The sequence below is a fragment of the Vicugna pacos genome, chromosome 25 (genome assembly GCF_048564905.1).
Source record: "Vicugna pacos chromosome 25, VicPac4, whole genome shotgun sequence".
Lineage (NCBI taxonomy): Eukaryota > Metazoa > Chordata > Mammalia > Artiodactyla > Camelidae > Vicugna > Vicugna pacos.
Window position 1 is genome coordinate 40,044,897 of NC_133011.1, and position 18,727 is coordinate 40,063,623.

An 18,727-nucleotide genomic window follows, 5' to 3' on the forward strand; every position below is an offset into this window, starting at 1 on the left:
CCCAGACACCAGCGAGATGCTGACCAGACAAGTAGAGTGCACGAGCGTCAGCAGACTGACACAGAGAGGGTGGGAGGAGCAGCCAAGAGACCCTCACGTGTGCTGTGAGTCTCTCATCTGAAGAACACTCTCTATACGACACATAAAATCATACGAAATTGCCATTTTTGGACAGTTTTTTACCTACAAAAACTGCAATCTCACATAGTTCAACTTTGTACTTCCATTCTGTCTCAATTACAACAAAATACTTGGAGGATATTTCTTTGGGTCATCACCAGCCCTGGGATCTCAGAGCAGGAGACAAGTGTTACCTCTGAGTCAAAGTTCACAGTTGGAGAGTCTACATGGAGGACATTCCTAGAATATTTCATGGGGTCTAAACCAGGAGATCAGAGAACTCCAATCTGGTGACACATCCTCTGGCTTTGGCTCATTCGCTGGCTTAAATGCTCTGCCAGTCCACAGTCACACCCCACTGACCACACTCCCACCCTTAATCCTCCCTCTCACCCTCTTCCTCAGCTGCCGCTCGAGCCCCACTTGCCCAAATCTCCCCCAATTATGGGACACCCCGAGGCTCTTGTCCCTCTGCACCTTATCCTTGGAGATCCCGGTTCTGTTTCCACTGTTTCCACTATAATCTCTCTGTAGCTAAGTTCCAAATCTCTGCCCGATCACCCCTCACTTTACAAATTCCAGGTAGACCTGGATAGTGTTCCCAGTGGAGCTCTCCTCTCAGATCTCTTTCCCGACTGCCCCACGCACTTGCACTGTGGATCTATTTCTGTCCACGGCACCACACTGCTCTGCTCCCTCCCCCTGGGGGCACCCATGCCCTTCTCAACCCCACGTCTGTACCACTGCCCATTCCACCCACGGGGCATGGCATCGGCTACCAGCCACCTGCTCTCACAGCCTCGTGGCCACTCATGCTGGCCTCTGGTTAAGTAATAGAAGACCATCCACGCTTTCAGCCTTCCCTCCCCCAACCCATCTCACCCCCACTGTCAGATGCAAGACTCTCCCAAAAGGCCAGCCAACATCACCTCACTTTTATCATGATAAACATTCAACAGTGCACCCAGATTAAGGGCACTTCTTATACTAGCATCTCCTGGAACTATGCTGTTTAAACAGCTGCCACGTGCCACTGGGGCTACCTAGATTTTAATCAATTAAGATTAAATAACATGTAACATTCAGTCCCACGAGCCACATTTCAGTGATTGTCAGCCACGCATGGCTGGTGGACAGCATAGCAAGAGCATGCCTGTCTTCCCGTTTTAGTCCAGGCTCATTTTCCACTTCCACTCTGTTCTAATAAAAATGTTCTGCTAATTGTTGCTCAATTATGCCTCCCACTTGCCAAGCCCCACTCTCACCTGGTGCTTGTTCCCCATCTGTGGGCTCTCCCCTCCTCTCCTAATCAGGCCATCCATCCTTTAAGAAGCAGTGATTAGGGTCACCCCCACCAACAGGCACTCTTGCCTCTGAATGCTGTGACGCTAATCTCCATCATTCAAACGACTTTAAACTTTCAATGACGTCCGGCAGTAGCCGATGGTATCTCCTGCACTCCTGATGGATCTCACAAATTCTCCCACTACTTATTTTTTCCTATTAGGCATTCCTTACCTCATCCCCAAAATATCCATTTTGTGCCGTGGGTCAGAGTTGTGCTGGGCCCTGGGTGGACAGTGATGAGCAAGGGACACAGCCCTGCCCTGACACTCCACAGGAGAGACAGGACAAGCCAGGTGAACACGCCAAACCCTGCCAAGTGCTCTGAGAGGGCAAGGTTTCATGAGGAAGGGGAGCAGGAAGGACCTGCCCTGAATCGGTTGAGGCCTCCAAGAGGAGGCAGCAGCGAGCCCCAGAGACTAAGGAAGGGGATGAGAGGTGCCTGCAGAGTCACAAGGCCTCAGAGACAGCATTTCAGCGTCTCACTCTAACCTAAGGATCAGAGCTACTAGAGAGGATTTTAAGCATGGGAGCAACATGACACGACTTAAATTATAAAACAATCTGTCTGAAGTTAGAACCACCGACTGGACAGAGCAAAGTCCATGGCTCTGCAGGCAACGGAGAAGCTGGAAGTGGTCAGACCTGGACCGGAGCCCCCACAACAGTGGACTGGTCTCAGCCCAGAGGCAGCACCACCTGGGGCTGACACAGCCTGGCCTGCAGCTCCAGGCCTGCCTGCTGGATGGTTTCGGGCAACTGGGGGCTGAGGAAAAGCTGGCAGCCAGCCACCCACCCATGGTGTGGGGTCCACCTCCTCTGGCCTCATCACAGCCTGCACGTCCTCACCAGCCTGAGGTGGAGGTTCTTCCCTGCCCCAGCCCCTGCCGTCCGAGCCATCCACACATCTCCGGGGCTCGGAAGGGTACAGCAGGCAATGGAAGGGGCCTACCACCCCACAGATGACATTCCACATCCCCACCCTACAGCAAAACACACCATGGAAAGCACTGTGCCCAGCCTCCCCTTCCCGCCTGCTCACCTCCACCTCTTTCAGGTCCTTTCACGCCTTCTCTCCCCAGACCTCCAGCTTCTCCTCCCCTTTCCTCACTCTCAACAGAGAATCAGCTTCCTACTTACCTAAAAAGCATCAGAAGAGGATGTCCACAGGCCAGCTGTGGACCAGCACATACCCCGGCCCTCCTGCCACACCCCCAGGCACTGGGACCCACACACATGCCAAGGACTCTCCCTTCTACATCATTTCTTCCTCTCTCAGGACTTAGTCCCATCAGCACATAAGCTGATTGTCATTTCCTGCATCTTACAACACATGAATAAACAACTTTCCGCTGTCCCTTTGCAGCAAACATCCTTCAGTGGCGTCTTGTATTCACCACTTTCTCCTGTCCATTTTCTCTTAAACCCATTCCTAACGTGCTTTTGCCCCATCCCACCCCACACAAACCCCAGAATCTGCTTCTCCAGATCACCAATGACCTTGATGCTGAGCCAAAAGGCAGTTCTCTGTCCCTGCTTCAACAACCTCACAGCCCCTTCCCCCTATTCTCCACTCCCACTTGCCCTACCATTGCCCACCCCACAAGGGCACTCCAGGGTTGACACCTGCATTGCATCTCTAAGGCCACGATCCCTCCTGCCCACTCCTCTCTCCTGACTGCCAATCCCTAACCTTGGACTCTCAGATGCAGCACATCCAAACTCCTGAGCTATCCCCTGCAACTCCACCAGGAAATTGTAATGGTTAGCCTCGATACATGTCCAGGACCTCAACAAAGAAGATTGAAAAGTATATTTCCAGATTCCAAGATCCTGTCACTATGCCTGCTACCTCTTTGGCTGAACCACCACCCCTCTTGCCTGGGCTGTCGCGGTCACCTTCTGACTAGCCTCCTCACTTCCTTCCTCACCTCCACCAGACTCCTCTGTCCTCTGAAGCAGCCAGCAGGATGCTACTAAAGACAAGCCCAATACTGCCAGTCCTCTGCTCCAAACCACCCACAGGATCCTACCTCCTTTGCGCACCTTCTCTTGGGAGCCCTCCACACACTCAGGCCCAGCCCCTTGGACCCCTTGGCTGTCCCTCAAGCATGGCAGATTCACTCCAACTCCCTGGCCTTTGCAATGGCTGTTCCCTCTGTCCGGAACCTTCCCTTCCCTCCTTCATCTTCTCCAACTCTATCAGATGCATCGTCTCTGTGAATAAGGCCCACCTGACCCCTCCCTGAGACTTGCATGCCCACGTCCCAATCTCCCTGGCCCTCCTCCACTGTTCCTCTGCAGTGGACACCTGACACACGCTTGGTATAAATCACTTTACGTTCACTGCCTGTTATGTCCTCCGTGAGGGCAAGGACTGGCCTTTCTTCTTCACTGCTGTGCCTGGACACAGAAGTCTCAATAAAAACATGTTTATACCCACTCAATAACAACAACAACAAAAAACCAATCAAACAATGGGCAGAAGACCTAAGCAGACATTTCTCCAATGAAGACATGCAAATGGCCAATAGGCATGAAAAGATGCTCAATAGTGCTAATTATCAGAGAAACGCATATCAAAGCTACAATGAGGTATTATCTCACACCAGTCAGAATGGCCATCATTCAAAACTCCACAAATGATAAATGCTAGAGAGGGTGTAGAGAAAAGGGAACCCTCTCCTACACTGCTGGTGGGAATGTAAACTAGTGCAGCCATTATGGAAAACAGTATGGAGATTCCTCAAGAGACTAAAAATAGACTTACCATATGATCCAGCAATCCCACTCCTGGGCATATACCCGGAGGAAAATCTAATTCAAAAAGACACATGCACCCCAATGTTCTTAGCACCACTATTTACAAAAGCCATGGAAGCACCTAAATGTCCATCAACAGATGACTGCATAAAGAAGATGTGGGGTATATACACACACATGCACACACGCACTCGCACACACACAATGGAATACTACTCAGCCATAAAAGAGAATAAAATAATGCCATTTGCAGCAATTTGGATGGACCTAGAGATCGTCATACTAAGTGAAGCCAGAAAGAGAAAGAAAAATACCATATGACATCACTTATATGTGGAATCTAAAAAAAAAAAAAAGACATAAATGAACTTATTTACAAAACAGAGACAGACTCACAGACATAGAAAACAAACTTATGGTTACCAAGGGGAATAGAGGGAGGAGGGATAAACTGGGAGTTTGGGGTTTACAGATACATACCACTATACACCAAATAGATAAACAACAAGGTCCTACTGTACAGCACAGGGAACTATATTCAATACCTGGCAATAACCTATAATGAAAAAGGATATGAAAAGGAATATACGTATAACTGAATCCCTATGCTGTACACCAGAAATTAACACAACATTGTAAACTGACTATACTTCAATTAAAAAAAAAAAGTGTTCATACCTTGAGGTCAGGGAGGCCACAGGACAGGAGACAGGTGTAACTCTGAGGTTAAGAGGGAGAGGCCTGCAGTGGGGACGCCTGGCCATGCACCCCGGGGCTGCCCACAGCTGTGCCACCAAGCGATGCACCGCATCCTGGCTCCAGCTCCCTTGTCTGTTCCATGGGACCAAGAGCACACACCACACGGACTGTTCAGAGGCACAAATTAAATGAAAGAGCATGTCACAGAATGTGTTCAGAACAGCACCTGGGACACACACACCAGATTACAGCAACAATAACAGATGGTATCAACGCTCTCAGAATATTCCTCCTGGACTTGGACAGTGACAGCTTCATCGACGAGACAACAGTCAAACACCGAGCAAGTTGAAAACACCAGCCAGTGCATGAGGGGAAATTACTTTTGTAGCAGGTTTTGTAACCTCCTCTCAGAACTCAAAAAAGCTAGTGGATTCTTGGTCCCTTAAAACAGACAAACTAGAGGATGGAACAACAGTTATGTTTGCTCAGTCCTCATTTTTTTTCAGAAAGAATTTTTTTTTAATGAATGCACTACAATCTCTGAATTTCTATCGCTCGTTTAGAACGATCAACCCAAGGGGAAAAGGGAGCATGCACAAGCATTTGCTTATATGTGCACTGAATATCTCGTCAGACAAACAAGACTCTAAGGCAGCCAGCTACCTCCAGGGAGGAACCTGGATGGCCAGAGGGCAGGGAGACACTTTTCACTCTGCACTCTTTAAATTTTGAACATTTGTTCAAATAGAAAAAAGGCAAAATTTTGGAAGACGCATTAGCAATGAAAAACCTAAAAATGAAATTAAGAAAACAATTCTGTTTACAGTAATATTGAAAAGAATAAAATATTTAGTAAAAAATTCAACAAAAGAAGTGCAAGACGCAGACTTATAGAAACCACAACACATTGCTGAAGGAAGTTAAAGGCCTAATGGCAAGATGTCCCATTTCATGGAATGTTCATCTTAACACTAAGATGGCAAAACTTCCCAAATTAATCTACAGCTTCAGCAGATCCTTATCAAAACTGAGCTTGTTTCTGCAGAAACTGACAGACTGCACATGAAATTCACTGGACCCAGAAAAGCCAAAACAATCTTGAAAAAGAACAAAGTGGAGGACTCACACTTTCTGACTTGGAAAACCACAGTAATCAAGACAGGCTGGTATAGGCATATGTGCAAACATACAGACCAATGAAAGAGCTGAGAGTGAAAAAGATAAACTCTCAAATTTATAGTCAGGCAATTTTCGACAAGGTTGTCAAGAGGATTCAAAGAGAAAGAAATAATTGTCTTTTCAACAAGTGGTGCTGGGACAGCTGGACGTCCACATGCAAAAGAACAAAGCTGGACCCTACCTCACACCATATACAAAAATAACTCAAAATGAATCACAGACCTAAATGTACAGATCAACAATGTATGAAGCAATGCATAAGACAGAAATGAAAGGATAAGAACTGAAACTATAAAACTCTCAGAAGACAACATAGGAGTAAATCTTCATGGCTTGGATTAAATACACCAAAGTACAAACAACAAAAGACAAAATAAATTGTAATTCATCAAAATTAAAAACTGTCTGCAACAACGTGGATGGACTTGGAGGGCATTATGTTAAGTGTAGTAAGTCAGAAAGAGAAAGACAAATACTGTATATTATCACTTACATATGGAATCTAAAAAATAAAACAAATGAATATGACAAAAAAGAAACAGACTCACAGCTATAGAGAATAAACAGTGGTTACCAGTGGGGAGAGGGAAGGGGGAGGGGCAAGATAGGAGGAGTGGATTAAGAGGTACAGACTAATGTGTATAAAATCAATAAGCTACAAGAACATTGTACAACATACGGAATGCAGTTATTTTATAATAACTATAAACAGTGTAACTTTCAAAAATTGTGAATCACTATATTGTATACCTGAAACATATAATATTGTACATCAACTATACCTTGATAAAGAAAAAGTTTAAAAAAATAAATTGTTGATTTTCTCCTCCCCCCCAAAAAAGTTTTGTGCTGCAAACAATACCATCAAGAAAACAAAAAGACCATCAATCCACAGAATGGGAGAATACACTGTAAACTGTATCTGATGAGAGACTTGTATCTAGAATATATAAAGAACACGTATAACACACTAATAAAAGGTAAATAGCCCAATTTAAAAATGAGCAAAGAATCTGAATGCACTTTTGTTCAAAATGACATATGAACGGCCAATTAGTGCATGAAAGATGCTCAACATCATTAGCCATCAAGAAAACAGAAATCAAAACCACTCACACCCACTAGGATGGCGATAATCAAAAAGACTATGCAAGTGTTGGAGAGGATGTGGGGAACCTTTGTACTTTAGAGGCAGGAATGTAAAATGGTGCAGCCACTTTGACATGTCCCCCCAAATAAACAGTTATCTTAATTAAGACCCAGCAATTCTACTCCCAGGTATGCACCCAAAAGAAATGAAAACAAACACTTATTTACGAATATGTACCAAGAGCAGCAGCATCCACGGTAGCCAAAAAGTAGAAACAATTCAAACTATCCATCAACAGAAGAACGGATAAAAAAGTGAGGCACAGTCACACCCGGGAGCACTGCTCAGTCACACAAAGGAGAGGAATTCTTCTTTGTGCCGCAACACCATGCTGAGGAGCAGGACGGCAGCACTTGCGACCAGGCACCTGGGCTGCTGGCCGCGACACCCCTCCCATCACCCTGCACATCCAGCCCATCAAGCCCCATCGGCCCCACATCTCTGCAGTCCCCTCATCCTGGGCCCACGTTTGCGCACCTGAATCCATTTCCTGACTTCCTTCTCCTCCAGTTCACTCCAGAGAGGATAGCCACAGCTGCTTCACAGAGATGATCCTTTGATAGCTCCCACAGTGGGTGGGTCTGGGGGCTGCCCGTCTCCTTCCCTGCCCTGGGCTCCCACCCCGCAGGCCCTGCTGCCCCCGGGCTGCCACAGGGGCTGACTGGCCTCCCCACTCTCCATTGCTCCTCAGGCCTGACCTCACTCCCACGGGACAGCACCCTAGGTCTGTCCTCACAGCCCCAGCCCCACCCTTCAACTGCACATCCGCTCCCTGCACCCAACTCTAAGCTTCTGGAAGCAGGGGCCTCACCTCTGCACTACCACTCAGCACCACTGCCCTGCACCCCATGAAATGAATGACCAGGAAGACATGACCATCTGACCCACTGCAGCGATGCTGCCACTGGCAGAGTTCATCCTCACGCTGGAGCCCCCGACCACCCAGGTGTCTCCTGCTCAGGAAGAAGCTTGCCGTGTGGCCAAGCATTGAGGTCCCACTTCTCCCAAGGCCCGGAGGCCCTCACATACCCAGAGCTTGTCAACTCCAGCTTGTAAGCTCCCAACTTTGGTTAAAAGATGTTAGAATGGATGGAGGGTGCGCTCTGGTGTCTTCTGGAAAGGAAGGAGGCGGGTAAAGCTAGAGCTAGAAGAGACGCCTGCCAAACCTCTCCCTGGGCCCACCTGCACACGGAGGATGGCAGGTGGGCCTCCAGGTGAAGGAGGCATCCCTTGAGGAGGCTGCCCAAGCTCTTGGCTTTGTGGTGCGCTCCCACCGCTCGCTGACCTGGCCTCACGGACGCCCAGCCACAAAGCGCAGCTGGCCACGCCCACACCCCAAGCTGCTTTCTGCCTCTGTGGCCACCTCCACCGGGGGCATGGGGCTCCCTTGCCAGGTTAACACCCAGAAGGCGTGGCCAGATACCCTCCTTCTAGGCAAGACTCTCCCTCCTCTGGAGAGGCTACCTGAACTATGTACCCCTGTGCTAGGCCAGCAGCCCCCCTAAGGTCTCCCTGAGGGCCCACGCACACCTCCCCCACTGTTACCCACGTGAGGTTATCACAGTCCTCTGGTGTGTGAGGTCCGGTATGTCTCTGCCTCTGGGCACCCGACTAGCAAGTGGCTGACACACAGCAGGTGACAGGAGAGACCGGGAGCGCAGGATGGCTGTGCGGGCCTGGCAAACACAGAACCAGACCTCAAACCCTGCCAAACCAACGAAGAAGGGCTCTACCCCTGAGCGACACCCACCGTGGGCCCCAGCGGCCTTGGGCAGGAAGGTCCACTCTGCCCCAAGACAGCCGTCTGTGGCTTCTACACGTCCCTGCAAATGAGGGACTCTGAGATCCACAGTGTTACCCCCTCTGGCTTTTAGGAACCAGAGGCTACTTCTCGGGCTCAGATTCGGAAGAAATAGTACCAGTACAGCTGAATCCTGAATACAAAATAAAAGGCCAGCACCACCAAAATTAAACAGAAACACAGTATCTTGAGTCCAGAAACTGCCACCTTTATCAGTGACACCTGCAGTTGGCTACACAAACAACACGAAGCCCGTAGGCGGGAGATTTACTGCTCCTATTTCACACGATCTGAACTGTGAGGAAGGGCAGGCTGGCCTCCAGAGAAATCCCCAGAAGCGCGTGAAGGGACGGTAACAGAAACCACTAGCACTGTCCCAGGGTGATGATATTCCTGCAAAGCTTGGCCCGTGAAGGTTAGCGCTGGGGCCTCCAGACACTGCAGGAAAGGACCAAGAGAAGCAGAACAGACAAAGGTGTATAGCCAAGAAGGAAAAAGGGCTGGAGCAGCGGGGCCAGCCGACATACTCCCACACCTGAGCCCCTGCACCGGGCGACTGCTCACCCTCCCACCGACTGCACTCAGATGTCCTGTCTTCACCAGTCTGCAAGAGGACAGGAAACATGCTCTGCCAACCTGGCTCTCAGTGTCGAAATCAATTTTCCAAAACCTTATACATGTATAACACTCAGTAATTTACTCTGAAATTCAGTCACGCTTCAGCTAGAAACACCCCTGGAAAATGAACAGGATCGATACTGTTTCACCCACAGGAGGCTCGGCTGTTACATGTCTTTCTGACGTATCTGCGATCAGTCAGGCCCTTCAGACTGAGTCCCCACGCTGGGAACCTTGTGCATCAGCTGTACCAGCGGCTCAGAGACTGACCAGGGGGCCACCATCCTGCCCCCAGACTTCCCACACAAGCCCAGGACAGAGCCAACACAAAGGTTCTGGGCACCTCGTAGGAGTGCTGAAAAATTCTAGTCACTCTTACTTTCCACAGCTTTACTAAGATATAATTCACATATCACACAATTTACCCATTTAAAGTGTACAATTTTAGAACAGTTTAGTATATTTACAGATATGCATATCTTTAGCACAATCTGAGAATATTTTCTTACCCAAAAAGGAACCCTGTGTCCCTCTGTTGTCACCCCCAGCCCCTGGCAACCACCAATCTACCTTCCGTTTCTATGGATTTGCCTATTCTGGGCATTTCATATAAATGAAACCATACAACATATGGACTTTCGTATCAGCATAATGTTTCAAGATTCATCCACGCTGTAGCATTATTGCCAAATAATACTCCACTGTGTAGACAGACCACAGTTTGTCCATTCATCTGCTGACAGACATTTGGGCTGTTTCCCCATTTTTGCTGTTATGAATAATGCTGCTATGAACTTTTGTGTACAAGTTTTAGTGTGCATATGTTTTTCTAGTCACTCTCACCCATAAGAACACATGAAAGGTGAGCCAATTTCCAACCGAGAAACTGCACCATATTGTTTAAAATATACAGATAGATAAATAACTGGGAGAAATATATGACCAAAGAAAGTACAGAGTTAAAGACATTAAGAAACAAAAGCATAACCTGATCTAACAGAATAAACAGTGATTAAAGAAAGAGAGGCCTTCTTGAGGGGAGCGCCCCGCAGGCATGACTGCCCAGTGCTCTACCAGCAGCCTGGTCTGTAACTGCACAAAATATGCTGCTCACCAACAGGTGCTGGTTACATAGATTACAGCACCTCCACATAGCCAGACAGGACACAGTCATGACAACAAATGAACTGGAAAATGTACTGATTCGGAGTGACTTCCCAAACACATTTAGTTAAAAAGGCAAGATTAAGAAACTTTTTTAAAAGAAAAGAGTAGAAAAAAAAATACACACACGTTTGCTTGCATGGTTACAAAGTAGCTCCAGAAGGGGCCACAGGAGGTGCCTCCAGGGAAACAGGCTCCTGGAGGCCGAGAAAAGGGAAGGAGGCGACAGGCAGGTGATAGACAGATTCACTGTGCACTGTCTATACTTTTAAACCCTGAATGTACTATCTAGTTAAAAATTTTTAAACTTTTTAGGGAGCAAAAAAAGAGAAACTCTGAGAATTAAAGACATTTACGCTTAGGAAAGCCTTGAGTAGTTGGAAGCAGCCAACGTGGGGCAATCCAGTGAAGGAGTCACTCCTGTTGCAGTGTCAGCCTCTAGGGCACCAGGGCGACTCCTCCCAGGTCCACCTGTCTCTGCTGATGTTAATACACAGAGCAAATGTTGCAAGAGACACTGACAACACAAACGTGTCTGCTGCCCCAGGACTTCCCAGTGCAGAGGGGCGATAACTTGAGGTAGCGCAGAGCCATATGCCTGGCTAAGGGAAGGATCAGGGCCCCAGCAAGGGTCAGAGGAGCTGGAGGCGCCACTCGAGCTCTGCTTATTTTAGGGAGGAGGGAATGCAGGCAGGGTTTGGCCGGGTAGCGCCCGGCTGGCGTCACTGGAGAGCAGGATTCGAGTTGGGCACACAGGCCATGGACAGCAGTCTAGGAGGCACGGGGAGCCAGGGAGGAGTACAGGCCAGGGGAGTGACTGGCAGGCATGCTCTGGCCTGCTCCTCAGCCTGGCACACTGGCCCTGGCTTCATGCACTCGATGCTAGCTGCACCAGCTCCTAGTTGGGACAACCAAAATGTCTCCAGACAAATCACCCTACGGTAAGAACCACTGTTCAGCACACATCAGCTGGGCAGCTGTGTGGGAAGCAGAGGGGAGGGAGCCCACCCAGGAGGCACAGCCACAATGCAGACAGGACACGGCACAGGCCCTGCTGACACAGGGAGGGTGGATTTGTTAACTACTCAGGAGGAACCACAAGCAGGACACAGGGCCACAAGCTGTGTGTGGGGGGGGCCAACAGGGCACCGAGTTTCTAGGTACCACACAGCAGACGACGTCCCAAAGCACCAAAGGACCAGAGTGGAAGTGAGGACGGCTGCAGGGTCTGAGAAGACTGAAGGGCTTCTGCCCAGGAGACAGGCAGGTTCCAGGGCCCAAGACTGAGGGCAGCGTGGCTGGCACCTTTGCCCCAGGTAAGCCTGCCCAGGGAGAGCACCAAACAGGCTCACCTTCTCTCCTGGGTGGTCACAGCATTGTCTCCAGCTACGTGGCTGCCCTCCCTGTATGAAGGCCATACATCATACAGCTGCCTGGGGCCAGGGACTTGCTGCTCCCCCTACCCTTAGGCTGGGCCACATGACCTGCTTTGGCCACGGAACCTGAGTCGCCAGTTCTAAGCTGAAGCTCCAGCAGACGCTGAGTTTCTGCCACTCTCTTGCCATGAGAATAGCGTGTCTCCAACAAGGGCACATCTTGAGCCCAAGGATGACAGCTCTCAGGGGAGAGCCACAAGCAAATGAAGTGTGAGCAAGAAACCACCTCCATCGAGGCACTGAGCCCATCACAGAGGAGGCTGCCCTGAAGATTCTCTGCCTCAGGCTTCTCCCCTCTCCAGCCCGTCCCACACATTACTACCAGGGCTTCCCTGCTCACAGCACTGAAGTGGCTCCCTGTTAGCCAGAGAACTAAAACTTAGTCCTCAACCTGAACTCAGACCTTCACAGTATAACCCTGATTTCCTCCATCCCTTACACAACCTTCAACCCCTACAAACCACACATAACCCACCTTGTCTTTGCTGCAAAACCTCAGACACCTCTGCCTGTGGTGCTGCAGTGTCCTTGCTCCTCCCCATGCACCTCCTACAGGCTCAGCTCAAAAGCCACCTCTTCCTTGAAGCCTTCCCTCACACTGCAGCCCCTACAATCCTTTTGCCTCTGAACTTAAAGAACAAACTTTCTCTGTAAATGAGCCAGACAGTAAATCATCCAGGGTTCGTGGGCCATAAAGCCTCTGTTGCAACTAGTTAATTCTGCCAAAGCAGCCACAGATACAAAAATAAACAACGGTGGCTGTATTTCAATAAAACTTTACTTACACAGACAGGCAGGGGCCTATCAGTGGCTATAGCTTATAGATCCTTGTCTGGAGCACTGCTTGCAGCCCTGAGATTTGAGCACGGCAGAAGGGGAGTGAGCCAGGACTGCAGGCTCAGGTGAGGAGCTTCCTCTCAGCAGGGTGGGACAGTGTGGCTGGAGGATGGGGTCAGAAATGACCTCGGGGAGCAGGGCAGAGTGGCCAGACAGCATCAAGGGCAAGTCCCAGAGGCAGATGGAAGGTACGGTGAGGCAGGTACAGGAGGCAGCAGAGACAGCCGACAACTGAGGGTGCAGACTTTACCAGGGGGACCAAGAAAGGTAACAGGAGAAGGGACCTGGAGGCAGGTGGACAATCCAGTTCAGCTCTGCCAGCAGATGTCTCCCAGGCCCCCTGCTGCCTGTGTGGCTGCACCAGGCTATGTTTCTGAGACAGGACACCCACAAAGCTAACTTTGAGAGGGAACAGATAAGACCCACAACAACTGACCAAATGGGCCAGTGAACAGGCACAGCAAAGGAATTTTTCTTGTAAAACTAGATATTTCACTATGAGAACATATTACACGAGCATTTTTTCAAAAGCACCCAAAAAACAGGGAGAAGGTTAACAAGACACTGTATTCACTGTTATTACGTTGTTCAAGGGCAGTGCCCCCCAGCACACATGCAGGAGAGAAGGCTGGGATGGACATTTTTAAATCTATCTTTAGATATTTTAAAATTTGCTCACAGAAGCTGTTTCATTACCATTTGTACTGAACTTTAAATGTTCTCAACCCCACAAATGCCAAAGACTCTCCTTAAAATGGAAGGGTTTCTTCTAGTTTTTGTGTCATACAGATAAAGGGGATGAGATGTATTATCTGGGGTAAGTCTAATATGCTTTCCTTAGATCTGAGAAAGAGAACTATCTCCTTGGAAAATATGGTGAATTTTTCTACTTTGTTCTGAAGCAAGTTAAGTTATTCCTTCCAATAGCTTAGCAAGACAGAATGTTACAGCACTGGTCATTCCAAGTTCCCTTTCTGTTTCTAATGCCCTCACTGTCACTTAAAGTTTGTTAATAAATTATCTTTTCTATTACAAGGATAACACTGTACGTAACAACGTCTTTAGTATTAATTCGAGTAGAGAATCACCCAAGAACTGTTTTACATCTCATTTCTGTCAACAGCAGTCCTCCCTACTCAAGAGGACGAGAAGGATTGTAAGATTGTAGACTGGTTCATTAGAAGCTTTCTTTTTCTAAAAGTATTTTTTAAAAACAGTTCTTTATGATAATTTTTCAGTTAAGCACATGAGACTTGTTCCTTGTTTTCCTTTATGAAGACTTGTTTCTCCAAATATGACCTCAGTTTGTGTAAGAAAAGGAAGCCACAGTCTTCAAGTCAGTGTCAGAGTAAGACAGGACAGCTGAAGAACCAACCACCCAGGAAGTGCGCCCTGGAAAACAGATCTCGGCAGTGATTAACAGCTCCTGACTTTTCTCAACACTGACCAAGCACCAGGCACAGTTAATTCAGAGTCCCTGCAACCACCCAGGAGGCCAACGTTATTGGTGTTCCCATTTTACAGACGAAGAACCAAAGGCAGAGTACAAAGCCAGTAAATAGAAGAGTCACGACTCAAAGGCAGGCAGTCTGGCTCCAGAACCTGCCCGCTTCTCCACTCTGTTCTCCAGCCTCTGGGCAAGACAATTGACTACACAAAGTGCAGGCAGGAAGACCTGGCACCTCTGCTCACTCCCGCAGGGCGCATTTGCGGGTCACGGAGTATGCGCCAGACTGCTTTATGGAATGAGTCTCCTTACTGCTTTACAGTCACACCTCCTATCAAATCTCCTTCCCTTCCCCGAGCGAGGAGAAACACACCTTGCTCATTGTGAAAGGGGAGCCGCTGACCGGGAACCACCTGCTGTTTACAGAGGCACCCAGGATGTACAGGGTTCAATTCCCCTCACTGGCTTCAATGACAAACCTCCTATTGTCTACACCAAGGGGGAAACACGAAGCCTTGCAACTGTAGGTTTCTGTAGAGGTCACAAGAGGTTTGCTTAAACCCTACGACACTGAAGAGGGTGGAGGAGCGCCGCATTTTTGCTGCTGAAGGCTGCGCAGCGCCCACAGCAGCTGCTGGTGGGAGCAGCATGTAACACACCCACAGCTGCTGCGGCCTCGCAGCCAGCTGCACGTTTTAAAATAAAAGACGCCCTGACCCCCAAGATGCTCACAGCCTGCCTTGATCTCGGCCCTCGCACGGAATACTGCTTCCACCCACACCAATCCCGCAACCAGGAGGCAACCGAGGGAATTTCAGCTCCGGGAGGGCGACCAGGAAGGAAAGGCGGGGACGCCCCAGCCCGCCTCGCTGCAGAAGCCAGATCGGCAGGGCCGGGGCCCGCAGCCGAAAGGGAACACACGCGTCCCGACTTCCCGAGCCCTGACAAAGCCGGCCCGGTCCCTCACCGCCCCGACTGCGCCCCAGTAACCGCGCCGACGCCCCGCACTCAGGCCCGGCACTCCACTCACGCCCACCCTAGGCCGGGCACGCGCACCCCTGGGCCGGGCGCACACACTCGTACCCCCGCCTCAGGCACACTCACCGACAGCCACGCCGGGCCGCGTACACGCACTCACACACCCCCAGGCCGGACCCCACACCCACCTCACACCTTGGCCCCCCCGGCTTGGGCCCCTCGCGCCCCCGCCCAGCCGGGCCGCCACACCCAGCCCCCGCCCCTCCTTAGCCCGGCCGCCGCCCGGCTCGGCCCTTCCGTCTCTGGGGACCCGTATCCTCGCTGGCCGGGCCGGGGGCCTCTGCGAGGCCGGGCGGGGGCCGCAGCGCCGGCCTCTCCGCCATCTTCCAGGCCCGCACCGCCCACCGCCCGCGCTCTCACCAGCCGGCTGCGCGCGAGCCGCGCCGCCACAGCCCCTCATCTCGACCCGCACGCCGCGCGCGCGCTGCTCGCGTCCCTGCGGCCGCCGCCTCTGCCGCCGCCGCCTCTGCCGCCGCCGCCGCCGCGGCCGGGTCGCTGCTCGCCCTCCGCCGCCGCGGCCGCCGGCCCAGTGCGCCGCGGCCGCGCGTCCTCCCGTCACCAGCGCAACCCCCCGCCTCCGGCCCCGCCCCCGCACCGCACCGCTCAGCCGCCAGGGGGCGCTGCCGCTGGCCTCGTGCGCCTGCGCCGGCGCGCGGCGTGCCGGGAGTCGGCCGCGAGGTCAGGCTGGCTCCGCCCACAAGGTGGGCGTGGAGCCTAACACGGTCCCCCCAGAGTTCCCGCTAAGCGGCGGGCGGAGGGAGGCGTCGTCCCTGCCCAGGTCACCCGGGCGCGGGATGGCTGGGCGGAGGAGGGCACCCCTCCCAGGTCACCCGAAGCCCACCCTCTGGCCCCGCAGTCTGAATGGGGACGATCTTGTCTTATCTGAGCGCTCCTGAGATTCTTCGATCCCCTTCGGCTGCAGTGCATTTGACATTTCGACCGTGTCATTGTGGCTCTGGTTGGATTTTACCCTACTCACACGTGTTGGGCTTCCTGAATCTGAGATTTCACTCTTCCTTGATTCTGGAAGGTTATCAGTCATTGTCTCTTTGTTGTTGTTTTTTCATTGTCTCTTAAAATATGGGCTCTCCGTTCTTCCTGTGGTTCTCCCCATGGAGCTATTAGATAAACTGGATGGTCTGTATCCTCTGTATCCCGTTTCCTTCCTATCCTTTTGCTCTGTCTTAATAATTGCTCAGTTCAGCTATACTGTTGTTGTCTCTGCATTTTCTACTCTGCGTTTAACCTGTTCTTCAGGCTTTTTAAAATTATTATTACCCATACAATATTCATCTCCAGATTTTTAGTATTTGACTTCCATTTGGATAGCTAATCAGCCTGAAACCTGCACAACAGAACGCAGAAGCCCACACCACTGTGGCCGCAGCCTGGATCTCCCTCACCACAAGAAATTGCAAAGTGCTAAAGGCTCAGTCGGGCACTTGCTCCTTCAGCACTTGTCTGCTGCGATGCCTCTGCCTCCTGTGGCTCTCTGATGGGACTCGTCCTGACACCACACGTCCGCACACATGGACACCAAGTCCCTGCCCTACCATCTTTAGCTCCCTCTCCACTGTACACACCCGAGGAAGCCCAGTCTGGGTGAACTCTACCATTCTCCTCCCCCATGGGCACAAGGCTGGCTAACTTCATTTTAAACTTAGAAGGAGCACTTCACACTCCTTGGCAATCTCGTGGTTTTTCTCCAGAGGGTGAGTCTCCCCTCTCCAAAGTGAGCATGGGAATTTCTCAGGCCTCCCTAACTGAGATGAGACCAAATGAGATGAGACCAAAACTCTTTATCACCAACCCCAAAGGCCCACCTACACCCACCCCTGCCTTCTCCCAGTCTCACCTGTAAAGCTCAGCGTTGCCAGTCACTGTTGAACTCTTCCTGGGACCACTTCCCAATACCAGGTGATCAAGAGGGGAGGAGATACAACCATTTTTTTCATTCACTCACTTCACCTACAGTCACCTGGGGCCTCTACCCCTGCCTCTTGCCTCGCACCTTGTGCCCTTTCCCCTGATTCTCCAAACTGCCTGCCCTGTACCACACTGCCCCTGGGGTCCGAGTGCTGGGGGTGGTGGGGACATAGGCGATTAAGAGGGGAATCCAGGGCAGAACCCTGCTCTGCCACTTATGGCCCTGAGATCTGGGAAGGCCCCTCCTCTCAGCGTCAGTCTGAGTTAGGGACCCTGAATGTTTAGAAATGAGAAGGTGACAGCACCTCTGCTGTCCCCTCCCGTCCTGTGGCCTGCTCCCCCCGAGTCCACTTCTGGCCAGAACCCCCTTGCTATTCCTCCCAGCTCTCCTCTGGGCATGATCAAACCCAAAGAAAAGTTGCCAGAGCAGCCCAGTAAGCAGCACTGGTCCTTCACGAGCTCCTGCGGGGGCTGCCATTCTGCCACATTTGCTGGGTCTCTATGTATAATTACTTCTGTTGCCAGGAGAGTGATTTGAAAGTAATTTGTAGGCATCAAGATGCTCACCCCTAAGTGCCTCAGCCTATCTCCTAAAAGCAAGTTCTCACATGACCACTAAACCATATCATACCTGAGAAAATTACAATAATTACAGGTCCACATAATTCGCATATCTCCAGTTGTCCCTAAAATCTCTTTAACAGTGTGTTTTTAAATCCAAGAACTTATCGAGGATGGCAGTTGGAATTGAGTGTGTCTCTTTAGGTTCTTTTAATCTGGAACAGTCTTCCTGCTTTTTTGTTTGTTATTTATGACATTAATTTTTGTGACTGGCTGTGTGCTTCCGTCTGTCTTCCAGCGTCCCCATGTCCTGGGTGTGATCTGAAGCCCGCATGGTTGACATGCCCCAGCCTTCACGTGTGGGTTGTTCAGAGCCATGGACTCAGCTCTTGGGCAGTCGTTGCTTAAGGTGGAGATAAGCAGGTGGCCTTTGTAAAGGTGTGTTCCCCACCCCCCACCACCACCCGTCAAAACGACTGCAGCAGAGAGAGACCAGGAATGTACGAAATTAGAGAGAAGTTTGACTCTGGGCACAAAGCCAGTTGCATCTTAGAGGGACATACCAGGAGAGAGCGCTGGTCAACAGAGGTTACATGGCAGAGGCTTTCCACGTGATTCAGCCCAGAGTGGACACCAGACAT

The 18,727-nt window shown here is 50.6% G+C and overlaps 2 protein-coding genes across 6 annotated transcripts in view; both read right to left on the reverse strand.

The window, feature by feature from the left end:
• LOC140689362 (uncharacterized) overlaps window positions 1–15,318 on the reverse strand; it is a 30,859-nt gene extending 15,541 nt beyond the window's left edge. Inside the window, exon 1 of the mRNA XM_072950074.1 lies at window positions 15,294–15,318. The gene's annotated coding sequence lies outside the window, so the exon portion shown is untranslated. The remainder of the gene's footprint in view (window positions 1–15,293) is intronic.
• ARHGAP39 (Rho GTPase activating protein 39) overlaps window positions 1–16,164 on the reverse strand; it is a 77,937-nt gene extending 61,773 nt beyond the window's left edge. For 4 of the 5 annotated variants that reach the window (XR_012064303.1, XM_072950057.1, XM_072950055.1 and 1 more), the window contains exon 1: window positions 15,960–16,164. The gene's annotated coding sequence lies outside the window, so the exon portion shown is untranslated. Of the gene's footprint in view, window positions 1–4,905; window positions 5,094–15,959 lie in introns of all 5 variants that reach the window. The other variant, XM_072950056.1, reaches the window with a different exon arrangement.
• Between the last annotated feature and the right edge of the window lie 2,563 nt (window positions 16,165–18,727).